The sequence below is a fragment of the Mus caroli genome, unplaced genomic scaffold (genome assembly GCF_978045245.1).
Source record: "Mus caroli unplaced genomic scaffold, Mus_caroli_1 scaffold_18, whole genome shotgun sequence".
Classification (NCBI taxonomy): domain Eukaryota; kingdom Metazoa; phylum Chordata; class Mammalia; order Rodentia; family Muridae; genus Mus; species Mus caroli.
Window position 1 is genome coordinate 17,078,919 of NW_028227273.1, and position 15,389 is coordinate 17,094,307.

Genomic DNA, 15,389 nt, shown 5'->3' on the forward strand with positions numbered 1-15,389 from the left:
TGCGTTCCGTGCTCCGTTTTGCCTCTAACTCACCAGGAATTGATTTTCCTCTCTGGAAAATAAAGTAGCTCATTCAGAGCTTCGAGAAATCTCTGTCTGGACTCAGGTAATAAAATCATAATAACAATCTAAATAATTCAGAAATTCACAGCTGATGTCCTTTATTTTATGTGCCCATAATATTCTATGTCGAGATAACTCACATTCATTTTGTGGAGAGGCTGGCAATCACCCACCATTAATATCTCACAGGGTTACTTTGATATTAAAAGAAGAAGCATGAAATAAATTCACAATAGTGATTAGCCAAAATCTTACATCCTTTGCTAACATCTAGAATCTGAGTTAACCCTATGATGTTTAAGATAATAAGAGAAGTCAGCCTCTGAGGTTTTTTTTTTTATTAAAATATTTTTTTATTACGTATTTTCCCCAATTACATTTCCAATGCTATTCCAAAAGTCCCCCATACTCTCCCCCTCCGACTCCCCTACCCACCCATTCCCACTTTTTGGCCCTGGTGTTCCCCTGTACTGGGGCATATAAAGTTTGCATGTCCAATGGGCCTCTCTTTCCAGTGATGGCCTGCTAGGCCATCTTTTGATACATATGCAGCTAGAGTCAAGAACTCCGGGGTACTGGTTATTTCATAATGTTGTTGCACCTACAGGGTTGCAGATCTCTTTAGCTCCTTGGATACTTTCTCTAGCTTCTCCATTGAGCGCCCTTTGAGTTTTAATTGAAGTAAACCTTTAAAAACATCTTTGGGTTGTTGTTGGGAAAGGGCCTTTAAGTGTTGCAGAAACAAAAGCTGAGGGAAAGCATCAGGGTATGTTGAAGCTTAAGGACTGATTGGAAAGTTAGCCTCAAATGTCGATAGCTGGCTGAGCAGCATGGAAAGAAACATCATCATGCTATATAAAGTACAAGAGTGCTTTATAAAAAAAATGAAATGCTACATTTTGTACTTTTAATTGTTTACTGTGATAAGATACAGGTTTTAACTCAGCAGTGTTTAACTCAGGTCTACTGTGGTTCTACTTCTTACCAAATTTACTCTATCTTTCATTTTCTTTCAATTTTTAAATTTATACAGATTATTTGGGCACAGGAAGATAATTTAGCTTATATGTATTTTTTTGTAATAAGAATTATAGTTTCCAGATGGAGAAGTTGTTGGGGTGAATGTGCTATGGTATAAATAATTATAGTAAGATTTTAGAATTGTATGCCACTTGCTTTGGAGAAACCTTATCATTATCTCTGTAGAGTCAGCAAAGTCACTTGTTATCCCTGTGACTGGGGAAGCTTCTTGACCTCAGCAGGAGGGATCACAGCAGAATTTCTCAGAAAACAACTGTGAATATTAATGAGTTGATCCAATGTAAACCATTGAAAGCAGTGCCTAATGCGTAGTAAACATATAATTATATATATATATGTATGTATGTAAATATATATGTATGTAAACATATATATAAAATAAATGATTACTAGGCTTGTGACCATTTTCCCTGCCATAGGTTTCACAAGAATACAGGTATTGTTCTACCTTTTTTGTAGTCGTCTTGATTAGTCATCATTTTTTTATTATAAACCTAATGCTAAAGGTGCCAGCCAAAACTATCAACGAATAAAACACACTAATAGAAATTGCAGCAAAGCAATAATAACACACATATGTAAAATTAATATTTTTTTAAAACAAGTCCGAGGCAATGCCATCAACATGGAAATTAGTTTCAGTAGTAACATACTGGCTACTTCCTCAAGGTGGTGGACATTTGAGCTTCTACTTAAACTCAAAACAAAAGATTGACAAGGTATTTAATTTTTGGGTGAAATAATGTGTGGACCAAACACACAGATCTGTGAGAACCTAAAACTGTGGGGAGTAGCAAGTGTGTGTGAGCACACTGTACTGTAACATACCAAAAAGGTTTCAGTTTGAACCTTGGTAGGCTATAAAATTAAGAAATTTTAGGTAGTTGGAAATTTTAGGTGAGGTGGGAGCTGGGGAGATACCTAGTCAAATAACTAAGGGGAAAGGAGTGTATAATACGTTTCCCAATAGTTTAGAATTTTCAGATACTTTTGTGTCATAGATTTATAAGGTGTTTTTAATATTTACTAAAGGTAGATGGGTGTAGGGGTACATATCTTTAATTCCAATCACTGGGGAGGCAGAGGCAGGTGGATCTGTGAGTTTGAGGCAAGAGATACTCAGAGAAAACTTGTCTCCCAAATTAAAATAAAACCAAAACCAAAACCAAAAACTCACCAACCCACCGACCAGCCACCCAAACACCCACACACCCAACCAACAACTAGCCAACCAACCAACCAACCAACCAACCAACCAACCCACCAACCAACCAACCATCCAACAAGTAAAACAACCAACTAACCAACTGTCCCGCGCTAATTTTCCCGCCAGCAAGAAACAACGCGGCACACAAACAGGATCCTTCTGTGGCAAGCTTTAATGCGTCTTGAGAGGGAGAGCATCAGCTTCTCAAGGCGGAGACCCCAAGCCCGAAAACCGCCTCCCTTAAATAGGAGATTTCTCTCGCCTCGGACGTGGCGATTCCCTATAGGCCAAATTCTTGTCACCCGAGGTGACGTTGTCAGGCGGGCACCTGGCACCATGAACGGTTAATGCCAGCACATGCGCGGATCACTTGTTCATCTCCAGAGGCAGGCGATGTCTGCGCCATCTTATAATGGCGACGATGTGGGGTGGCGCCCCACATCTCCCCCTTTTCTATACAAAGGCAAGCCAGCCACCCATTCAAGGAGGGCGGAAGTAGAGGCCGAATCCCCAAAGATAATTTAAAAACAAAAGATATGTGCAGGGGTCTTGTCTAGGCTCTAGGTGGGACCCGACATACTCCTGACCGATCTCTCTGTCGTTTTTCTTGAGGAAGGGACACTAGGACAGGCAACCCTTTTCAAGACGGCATGCTTCCCAGAGAGAGCGGGGGTATCTCTCTGTGCGATGCTTAGCTCAACAACCCTCATGGGCTGCTCAAACCGGGCACTCATCCTCGTGCGACGCATAGAGATGCTGAGGGTGCAAGAGCTGCCTGGCCGGCGACCGGCTGCTAACATCTACTGCCGTTTTAGTGCCGCAAGCCAGACTTCCGCTGACCTTCCATGCTCTAAGGCCATGAGTGCCTGAGTTATCATAATTTTTTCTCTCTTGTTTTTACTATAAATTTTGCAAATTAGCCAAAGCATAAAGCCCAGTCTGAGGCAGAAAAATGCTCCAAACATTCCCACCCCCACCCACTCTTTAAAATAAGAAAATGCTGAAGAAATCCAGGAGGCGAGGCCTTTGGTGAGGGACAGGTCTAGGCGGGTGGAGTTGATTTGTAATATCGCTGTTCGGAGTTCCCGCAGGGTCTGGTCAAATTCAACTGTCCAATTCTGTAACAAATGCTGGGATAAAGCTTTAGAAAGATTAGCAGCCCGTGTGAAATTGTCATACTGTACAGAGGTCACACAAAGACCTGGCAATCTTCTTTCGCACCCTAATTGGGCAACTTGCCACAAAACATCTAATTGCTCTTGGACTAAATCTATGCATTGATTCACTAGCAATAACCTGCCTTGAATCTGGGTATAAGCTAGATGTCCAGCCTCCATGGCCGTGGTCACCGTAGAGGACAATTTATTTATGGTGGCAGCCGACTGCACCGTGCCCGAAAGGGTCAGGGCCGAAGCAGTAACCGATGCTGTTACAGCGGTGGCTGCGATGATGCCCACAATTACGGCAGAAATTCCAAAATCTCTCCTTTCTCTGAATAATGCCATTGAACTTGGGGCCTCCACAGGAACAGGCACAAATCGGGGCAGGCGTGCTACCAGGGCCAAGGGGAACTCAGAAGCATTCCAGCACAGAACATAATAACATGGCTGCATCATACAATCAAGCTTATCGGAATTACTTGGCAAGGAAGCATTACTAACAATCTAAAGAAAAGGGGGCCATACGCATATTGGTGCGGGGGAATAGGATATAATAGGTTTGCGGATTATTGTGCTCTGAATGCCATGCTTATTGGATTTATTTAAGGGGAAGCTCAGACTTCCCTTCTCTACCTTCCCTCCCAGAAGCATGGATACAGGAGACAAGTCTGTGCAACTACCATTAATGCCACACAAGATCCAAAGGTCAAAAGGGCTCCCCGAAGAACCCAAGTTTTCTTCTTCATTGATGCTTACAACATTTCCTGTGTTATCTAATAAGGGTGGGGAAATGGAAAAATAATCTCTAATTTTTCCCACCATACGAGATTGGCATCCTGACCAAGGCAAAGGGGAATGCGAGTCCTCCTTTGCATGGCAGAACGGGGCCAACTTTGGTTGTCTGAGACCTTCAGAATAATTAGCCCGGGGCCAGGTTCCAAATAATTCTGTAAAATTCCCGCCCCAATGTGTAGCATTTGTCCATCCATTAATAATATTTGACATAGATTGAGTATGTAACCCAATATAACTGGGCACCGTCCCATTGATGCTAAAGCATAGGCTACCCAGAAGGTAGTGAGTTCTATTATCCACTACTCGTTCTATTTGAGAATCCCAGGGCAAAAACGGAAGGCCTAATTCTTTATCAGTAGTAAACAAGCGAGGGAAAACTTGGGCATTATACATCACCGGCATTGGAAGTGGGAAGGTTGACATGATTCCCCATCGAAACTCATGTGTCCTTATCGTTGGCGCTAGGGTTATCCACAGAAAGGTCAGGAGAATGATCATCTTCTTGGTTTATACTTCGTGTTAGCCGCTCCGGGATCCAAAAAGGATTTTGTTCACTCTGTGGAAAGACACAAACAGCTCCCCTGGATCTTATTAGGATAGGATCCGGGCCTTTCCATTGATTTGTTAACACATCCTTCCATTTTACCAATTCTTTTGGTCTCTTTGGTTCCGAGCAGTGGCGCTCTGCAGCGCTCCTTCCTGCATCGTCCAGGTTTAAGAAATTTAGAGTAAAGAGTGCCATGGATAGTGCCACTCTTGGGCCAGGGGGCAACTCTGTTATTGCTCCCCCTTTCTGTTTAAATAAATAGGATTTGAGCGTTCGATGAGCTCTTTCAATGATGCCTTGTCCTTGAGGGTTATAAGGAAGTCCAGTGATATGGGTCACCTGCATTTGTGCACAGAATTGTTTGAATTTATTTGAGGTATAAGCAGGTCCATTGTCTGTCTTAAGACATTTTGGTCTACCCCAGGCACTCCAGGCCTCGAGGCAATGTTGAATTACATGAGATGTCCTTTCTCCTGAAAGTGGAGTTGCAAATAACACACCAGAACAAGTGTCAATAGACACATGAACGTATTGCGTCTTACCAAAAGATGCAATATGAGTGACATCCATCTGCCAAACTTGTAGGGGGGAGAGTCCCCTCGGATTGACACCATAATGAGGTGTGGGCAGAAACTGACAACAGTTTTGGCACTGTGTGACTATCTCGCGGGCTTCTTTCCTTGTTAAAGAGAAGCGCCGGCGAAGTGTTTCAGAGGTAACATGAAACTTACTATGAAAATTTTTGGCGGCCTCTAGTGGTGAGGATAGTGCTGTGGCCACAAGTCGCGTAGCCTGATCTGCCAGCTCATTACCCTCTGTCATGGGGCCAGGGAGTCCAGAATGGGCTCTCATATGTACGATATAAAAGGGATGTTTTCTTTGTAATAGAAGGTTTCTAATCTGTTCAAAGGTTTGTGCTACCCTACTAGAAGGTTTTATTAGGCCCGCAGTTTCTAGCAGGCGAACTGCATTAACCACATACAAGGAATCAGAAATAATATTGAGCGGGCAATCAAATTGCTGTAAAACTTCTAATACTATCAAACACTCAACAATTTGAGGGGAAACCTCCGAATATTGTCTGATATGGGTAATGTTATTAACTACATAGGCCCCTTGCCCGGTTTTGGAGCCATCTGTATAAATTACAAGACCATTTTTAAGTGGGGAATGACTTGTTACTTTGGGAAAAACTAATGGATGGGTCAGGGCAAAGTGTAACAATGGGTGCTTTGGATAATGATTATCAAATTTTCCACTAAATGTGACACATAGAATGGACCAATCATTAGAAGCAGCAGCTAACGCCTGTATTTGATTAGGGGTATAGGGAATGACAATGATATTAGGTTCAAGGCCGAAGTATTTGATTGTCATTTTTAATCCCTTTAATGCTAATTGTGCTACTGCGGCTGGATACCAATCGATAATCTTTGCAGGGGAGGCTTGTGGATGAACCCAGCATAGGGGCCCCTCTTGCCAAATGACAGCAGTTGGTAAGCCTCGAGTGTCCAAGATACATAACAAAACCGGCTTGGAATAATCTATTCTAACAAGCTGCGCTTGACTTATTGCTTTTTCTACTTTATTAAGTGCCTCCACTGCCAAAGGATTCAATTTTCTAGGAGAGGTGATATGAGAATCCCCTTCCAAGATATCAAACAGGGGTTTCAATTCTGTTGAAGGGATTTTTAAAAAAGGTCTAAGCCAATTGATATCTCCCAACAATTTTTGAAAGTCATTTAAAGTATGTAAATTATCCATCCTGATTTCTATTTTTTGTGGCTTAATAATGTTGGGCTGTATAAAAGAACCTAGAAACTGTCCAGAGTCTGCCAATTGCACCTTTTCAGTGGCTATATGTAGCCCCCATTGCTCTAATGTTTTCTGTAACACAGGAAAAACCTGTTGCAGTACAGATGGATTCTTATGGCAAAGCAGGACGTCATCCATGTAATGGATAGACACTATTTGTGGAAATTGTCTCTTTATCGGGGCGAGTGCTTGGTCTACATACAGTTGGCAGATAGTAGGGCTATTGGCCATCCCTTGGGGCAAGACTCTCCATTGATACCTCTTATCTGGCTCTGTATGATTGATAGAGGGGACACTAAAGGCAAAGCGAGGTCTATCCACAGGGTGTAACGGTATGGAAAAAAAGCAATCTCTGATGTCTATAATGAGGATGTTCCAGCCCTTAGGAAGGGCGGACAGCATAGGTAATCCTCTCTGTACAGGCCCTAACAGGGACATCTGTCCATTTATAGCTCTTAAATCATGTAACAGACGCCATTTGCCAGACTTTTTCTTTATTACAAATATGGGGGTGTTCCAGGGGGAAGTAGAGGGTTCAATATGGCCGAGTTTTAGTTGTTCTGCAATAATTTGTGTTACAACGCTCAATTTCTCGGAGGTTAGCGGCCACTGAGGAACCCACACAGGATCCTCCGTTTTCCATGGTATAGGTCGTACTGCCTCAGTGGCGCCTAGGAAAAACCCAGGCCTGCTCTGTCCTTATTGGCCTTGTGTGAGATTGGGCGCGGTTTGCCTTGTTCATGGCGTCCCAAACCCTGGCCTTCTTGATAACCCATTTTCTCCATCATTTCTCTAAGACGTAATGAATAATCATTGGTCAGAGTCAGTCCTAAATCTGTCATGACATCTCTCCCCCAGAGATTTACAGGTAGGGGTAGAACGTAGGGGGAAAAGCATCCTTTTAAACCCTCTGGTGACGTCCAGACCAGCCGGTTGGTACTAATGTCTGGACTGGATTGATACCCCAGGCCTTGTAAAGAATGAGAAGATTTTGTCACTGGCCAAGCTTTAGGCCACCAATGTGTGGAAATAATACTCTTATCAGCTCCGGTGTCAAGAATGCCCTCAAAATTTTTACCATTTATATTAAGGATTAATTTCGGGCGCGAATCAAGTGACAATGTCAAATAGGCCGAATCCATTTCTGAAGATCCCATAAGTTTTTTATCTTGATTGGGTAATTCTCCCAGCAGCGGGAGGAGGAGAAGCTGAGCAATCCTGTCCCCTTTTTTAATAGAAAATACACCATGAGGGCTGGAGCATAGAATCTGCATATTTGGGATGTGTTGATTATCTGTTATGCCTGGATGGACTATTAGTCCGCATGCGGTAAGGGCACCACGGCCAATGATAAGTCCCACCGCGTTGTCCGGTATGGGAGGCCCTAAGGGCATGGCAGGGACAGGTTGAACCCCCATCTGAGGTGTTAATAAGATTGAGGTGGTGGCGCACAAGTCCATTCTTGTGCCTTGGCTTGATCTGCCTCCTCACTCAGGGAACTGGTCCCAGCGAATTGGGTCCCGTATTTTTGAGGGCCCCGGGGCCGGGGGCCCGCAGGCCCGTTTTTTGGCTCCTGTCTAACAGGGATAGCAGGCGGGAGGAGGTTGCCTTTAATGTCTCTAGTTGATCTGCATTGACTGACTGGATGGTAACCCTTTCCACATCGGGAACATAGGGTAAGAGTTCTCTGGTTTTGCTTAGGTGCCCGGCAATCTTTTGCGAGATGCCCTGATTTCCCACAGTTGAAGCAGGTGCGACTGCTGCCCCCCGTAGGGGGAGGTCGCCTTTGTGCCTGTAAAATGGCTGCGGCGAGCCCAGAGTTACTCAACGGTCCACCAATCTCTCTACATATTCTAAGCCATTCTGACAATCCCTTGTTTTTCCTCGGCGCTATTGCACTTCTGCACTCCTGAGTGGCTTGTTCAAAGATTAATTGCTCTATAAAGGGTCCGGCACAATCAGGATCCCCGAAAATCTTTCCTGCTACCTCCATCATCCTGGCCACATAGTCTGAGAATGGTTCCTGAGGTCCCTGTATAATCTTGGTGAGCTGATTACTAGTTTCTCCTTTACGGTTGAGTGATTTCCATGCTCGTATAGCAGTACTGGATATTTGGGCATAAGCTCCCCAATGATAATTGACCTGATCTGCTGCATAAGGACCCTGTCCTGTAAGGAGTTCAAAGGTCCAGTCTCTTTGCTCTGGGGTCAGGGCTGCGGCATTAGTCCTAGCCTGGGCCTGTGCCGCCTCATGCCATAGGGCCTTCCATTCCATGTATTGTCCCATGCTTGGTAGCACAGCTTTCGCCACTGTTTGCCAGTCACTGGGCGTCAGGGCGGTTAATGCCAGTCGATCTAACTGCATTAGAGTAAAACTGGCATTTGCTCCAAACTTTCTAACTGATTCTGCAAGCTCCTTTATTTGGTTATAATCAACAGGAGCATATACTCTCCCACCATCTTGCTCATAGACAGGGTAAGCGAGCCTGAGCTTGCGATGCACCTTTTCAGGTAACAATGAGAAAGCTTTAGGGCGTATCTCATAAGGTGGTGGGGCAGAGGGAACTGTCTGTACGGGATTCCTGGGTAAAGCATTAGGTTTTGTTGAAATGGCAGGTTTAGAGGTCCGTTTATTTAACGGCCTCTCATCAGGATAATACCTCTCTCTCTCATATCTGGTTGCTTCCTCATCAAGTTCTTCCTCTTCCTCTGTATCTAGTCTCCCACTCTCTGCTCCGGATGACTCTTCAGAGCTTTGAATATTGAGTGCTTCAAGCTCTTGGGTTGGGTACAACCCAGGCTTAGATATAGGTTGAAAAATCGGTACTCCCTCGGAGTCCGATTCCTCATGTGGGGAGGCAGGTATACTGCTTGTTCCCCTCTCTCCCGCCCTCTTAGGCTTCCTGGGAGGTCCTTTTTCACTTTTATTCTTTGGGATCCTCTTCCTAGTTTGTGCACGTGCACCCATCCTCTCACTACGCTCAGATTCTGACATGCCATCCTGAACGGTCTCCAACGCTATTTGTCCCTTTTTTCTGACTTCCTCACATGTTTCATCCTCAAGGCAGTTTTTGATCATCTTCCAAACTGCTTTGGTGCCCATACGTAAGTCGGGGCACAGATCAAGATCCTTCCCCAATTTTTTCCATGAGGCCAAGGTCAAGGAGCCAGAAACGGCATACCAAGGGGCAACTCTATCTACCTCCTCAACAAAGTGCTTAAGAACCTTGTCCCCTAGCTTTAGGTCTCTTTTCTTAAGGAGATTTTCAAGTGATGTTTGGATTGACTGTGACGACCCCATAACGGGTCAAAAGTAACTGCAGCTTATCTACGTCCGCCTTAAGTCACTTTTAGAATCAAAAAGATGTCTTGGCGCGGCCCACGGCTTATCTACGTCCGACTTACGGCAACAGTGAGAAACCGAAAGTACGGCTCGCCTTTCTGCTCTTTTATTTACCAGAGACTAATTTGGCGCCGCGATGGAGTGCAACGCCGCTTATCTACAACGGACTGAAATGCTGTTGGAAACTTGTTAACACCACCGCCTATGTTCACAGATATAACTGGCCAGGAGGAAGAGTAGAAGAGCTAAAATAACGATGATAATGGCCTCTGGAAATCCAAACCACAATCCGGACAAACCCAATGCCTGGGAAAGAGTTAAAGAAAAGAGTTCATGTTCAGGCATACCTTTCCGATGCGTAGTCTAGCCACAGTTCTGAACCCTCCCCGTCGCCGAGGGGTCTCCGAAGGTGCTGACGATGGTCTGGTCACAATTCGGCACCAAATGTCCCGCGCTAATTTTCCCGCCAGCAAGAAACAACGCGGCACACAAACAGGATCCTTCTGTGGCAAGCTTTAATGCGTCTTGAGAGGGAGAGCATCAGCTTCTCAAGGCGGAGACCCCAAGCCCGAAAACCCGCCTCCCTTAAATAGGAGATTTCTCTCGCCTCGGACGTGGCGATTCCCTATAGGCCAAATTCTTGTCACCCGAGGTGACGTTGTCAGGCGGGCACCTGGCACCATGAACGGTTAATGCCAGCACATGCGCGGATCACTTGTTCATCTCCAGAGGCAGGCGATGTCGGCGCCATCTTATAATGGCGACGATGTGGGGTGGCGCCCCACAACCAACAACCCAATCAAATAAAAACAAAACAAACAAACAAAAAAACAGAAAGAAACAAAAAAATCATTGAATAACTTGAATTCTTACAAATTTACTGGGGTTTATTTTGTGACTTGGGATATGCTCTTTGTAGATAAATGTTTCTACATGAAAAGATCATCCTTTTTGTTCTAGTTTTGTTTAGGGTGTTATAAATATGAGGTAAAAAATACACATAGAAGCTCCTCATTGTCTGAAAGTAGGGGGAGATTGGAAAACTAAACTGATGCTTGAGGGTCAGAACATTTTACTTGGGCCTCTAGAGGTCTCCTGGACGATAGTCAAGACCATATTTGTAGATTTCTTGATATTTTGAAATAGAGAATTGTGAATAAAAAAAAAATGGATAATGTTCAGACAATGGGGGAACCTCAAAACAGAAGATTCCATGCTTTGAGACATACTGGGTTTAATCTAAATTGAGTTAACACTGCTCATTGCAATTGCTATTTTGTTGAACTTTAGTGGGGTTTTGCTTGATGGCTCTGATATTTTGTACATTTCAAAGCCAGGTAGCCATTATTGATGCTCTGCTTTTTTTTTTTTTTTTTTTTTTTTTTTTTTTTTTTTGGTAAGAGTAGGTATTGATGATACCAGCTGCAGTCCAGATCAATGTGATTCTCTGACTTTAGAGGCAGTAAAAACCCTTTGTCAGTAATATGGACAAATGACTCACCTTCAGTCTCGTCTAACTCCATGGACTCATCAATTCTTTATGACTTAAAAAACAAAGCACGTTAAATCAGTGGAGGGAGTGTCAGTTCTTTGATGATTCCTTTGTCAAAGAGGAGACGCTTAGATAATTGAAAAGGGATAGGACATAATGAGTTTCCCTTGCAAGTTGCTTCTCATTGCTAATTCTACTGATGGTCTATAGGGAACACAAAGAGCATCCCATCTCACTCATAGAAGGCATGAAAAGGCCTGACACCTGGAGCTAGGCTCTGCCCTTTCTGAACCAGATGAGCTGGTTCTGAGGCAGCAAGGGAAGGGATTCGCTTGCTGGTCTCTCTTCTTCACAAAAGCTCTAATCCAATTAATTTTGCTCTGGTGTCATGCTTCTACGTTGTCAGCTTCCCCACTGTCACCCTGTTTTACACCTGTGCTCTGTAGCTGTCCCACAGGGATAGAAGACTTCAATAAAAAGGCTCTAATTCCACATTCACCTCAAACATCCTTAGTGTTCTTAAAATGTTGCTTCTCTCATCAGCTAACCAAATATTCAACCACTAGACAGTTTTGCCTTTCAGCCCTATGATGAACGTATTTAAACATCTAAACAATGCATTTCCTTTTTCCTTCATTTTTTGCTCCTCAGATCCTACAGTTCCCGATGATGATTACACTGTAAATGGATCCATCAGTGCTTACCTGTACAAATAAAATTATTACAGTAGACACCACTAAACTGTTGAAATCTATGTACAAATGTATGCTTAGATAACTTTGTAGATTTGGGAGTTCTGATTATGGTAGTATTTAGTTAATCTTCCACTGATGTGAAACAGAAGATTGAGGGGCTGTTCCAGAAGTCCAGGAGCAAAATAAACAGAGTCTTCTGAGACATAGGGGCAGAGAAAGTGTTAGTGTAGTTTATGTACATATCATAAGGTATGCACACTTAATAAGTCCAAGGGCTTGGAGTTAATAAGTGAAAGAGCTTGGTCCTGCTCCTTATAATATGAACACTAGCCATGTGAGGGCAGAGCTATGCTGAGCTATGTTAGAGCCTGAAGCTGAATCAAAATCCGCCCTCCTCACTTGGATTTCATTTGAAATTTTGATACTTTGCACAGCAAGGGTTTTGTTCACATTAATTTTTAAAAATTTCACAAAACGTGATTCCATTGATACTACCTAGTTATTACCAGATTGAGGGCCTCACTTGCTTTTCATCCTACCCTAGCCCAGAATGTTAAAGGCAAAGCACTTATTATATGGCTGGCGTAATTTAGAGGGGAAAAAAGTTAAATTTACATCTTAATGTGAATCTGAGTCATTAAGGAAGAAAGTTTTAAAAATCCAATCTATTATCTCTAATACGGGAGCAGAGATGTATTTTAGACAGACTTCTATCAGGTAAAATTTAAACAGTCTTTAGAAATGCTTTTAGCTGTAATGACACATTCAACTTCCAGAGGCTTTAAATTTTAAATTAGATTTTTTTTTTCTTCTCCTTATACAAAAGCGATCTAGAGGCAAGAAGTTATGGACTTCCTTCCCAGGTGTTCTAAGTGCTGATGCCTTCCCAGAGGCCAGTACCCTTGCTCATGGTTCTTTTCATAATTATGTGCCAGTTCTGATTCTTCAAGAGGTGCAGAAGGCCAGACTTTCACATAAACCTACCTTGGCTTTCTTCCCTGAACTAAGCCTGGCACATGAGCAAATAGCACAGAAGTAGATACTTGCTTATGAGTGAGACCTGTCTAAATTTCTGTAGCATTTGTGTGGCTTTAACTCTCAGCTGGTGCAGCAGTGTGCTAAGATGGCTTTGCTTTTAGATGCTGGAGATCACACATGGACTTGTGCATGCTAGGTGAAAGCTGTGCTACTGATACATCTTTTGAGTATGAAATACACACACACACACACACACACACACATACACACATATTCTGGAGGATGTGAGTTTTGCTCAGTTGTAACGGTGTTTGCCTTACAAACATGGCCCAAGGCCCTGGGTTCAAGAATTACGTTCTCTTGAATAATATTTTAAAAGAGCTTGTAATTTTCAAACTTTATTTGCTTTATGTTAATAAGCAAGCATCCAATCCCCTCTGATCAAATTCCCATTGATCCAATTAAACTGTAAATATCAGCAAATACATCTGTGACAATATCTGGCCGAAAAAAAAAATGGGTGAATGGGACATGTCAGCAAGCGTTTAAATACTCTGTGGGTGGTTCTCTCTCTCTCTCTCTCTCTCTCTCTCTCTCTCTCTCTCTCTCTCTCTCTCTCTCCCTCTCCCTCTCCCTCTCCCTCTCCCTCTCCCTCTCCCTCTCCCTCTCCCTCTCCCTCTCTCTCTCTCTCTCTCTCTCTCTCTCTCTCTCTCTCGTTAATAGGCTCTCACCACGAGCATGTGAAATTACATGGTAGCTCACCAGCTTTTCTTTATAGCCAAGCTGACATGTTTGGCTGGCCACTTTAGGGCATTATTTGAGTGTTTTGAGTTGCTACCAGAAAACAAATGTATATTATTTAGTTACTCATCTGCATACTCTTTATAGACTATTAATTCAGATTTCTTGCCTTTCAAAGTATAGATATCTCAGACTTTTAAAGAATTTAGTGGACTGGTGCTCTGTTGTTTCATTGTGTGAATTAACTTTCTCAAAGTCCATAAAGTAGGCCCACATTTATTTTCCTTTTCCTTGTCCCAAGAGTGTGGTGGATAATTGTTTACTATTGATTATCTGTGTGTCAGGTAAGTACGACAGGTTTAAGGAACCCAGAGATGAAGTTTAGTGGCACAAATAATCATTGTAGATTTGATACACTGGGGTTCAAAGATGTTCCCGATAATAAGCACGGAGTACAGAAATATGCACAGGCAATGATACCTGGAGTAGTGGTGTTTGGAGAGTGATTTGATTGCTTGTCTTTTTTACTTTAAAAAATGTAAAGTGTTGGGTCACTTAAGATTGATTAGAAAAGGCATGTGCATGGCTCTCATCTGGGTTGGCTTATGATTGGCCAGCTTTACTTACAACCTTGAGTTACTTATTCTGATATTGGGATTTGATTTCCTTATTCATGAAATTGCCCAAAATTAACTCCTACCAACTTAGTATTACAGATAATCCCAAGAGTTGTAATATAGATTTATATTTTTTGTATATACATACATTACATATATACACACACATCTATGTATATATGCAATAAAATATAGTAAAATAATAAAGGCTACCAGTTTAAGAGCGTTAGAGGGAGAGTACCTGTAAGAGACTGTGGAGAAGAAAGAGAAGGGAGGAAGTGATGTAATTATATTTTAATTAAAATGTATAGAAATTAACACATTCCTAATTAAATATGCATACTTTTTAAACATAAAAAGAAACTGAGACACATGAAAACAGAACTACTAGGCTTGATGACAGGTAGGGGAATCCTACAACTCTCACTGAGTTCTTATAGAATAGTGTCTTAGATTTTGAGGTTTGTCTACAAAAATCTCTCTGAATCAGGGAACTATTCCAGAATGCTGAAGAGAGAGAGTAAAGAATTCTGGCTAATACCAGAAGGGGGGAGGCAACACTTTATTTCTCTGTCTTCCTCTCTCACATCTCTCTCTTTCTCTCTCCTTGATTAGAAACACTGGGAAATTGCTTTCATTCTCTATTCTATAATTGCTTTAATTAATCTGCTTGTAGGTGTATAATTGTCCTCACTCAAGTTATTATTTCTCTGTATGTCACATCTACTCACTATTATTGACATGTGTAGACAACATCAGTATCAACAGTTGACTTAATTTAATTTTAAAATCTATTTATTGTTCAGAGAATAAAAATATGCATGAAGGTTGTCGGTTGTCACCAAGCAATCATTTATGGAAACACCACACAGGCCAAGAAAGATAACATTGCCAG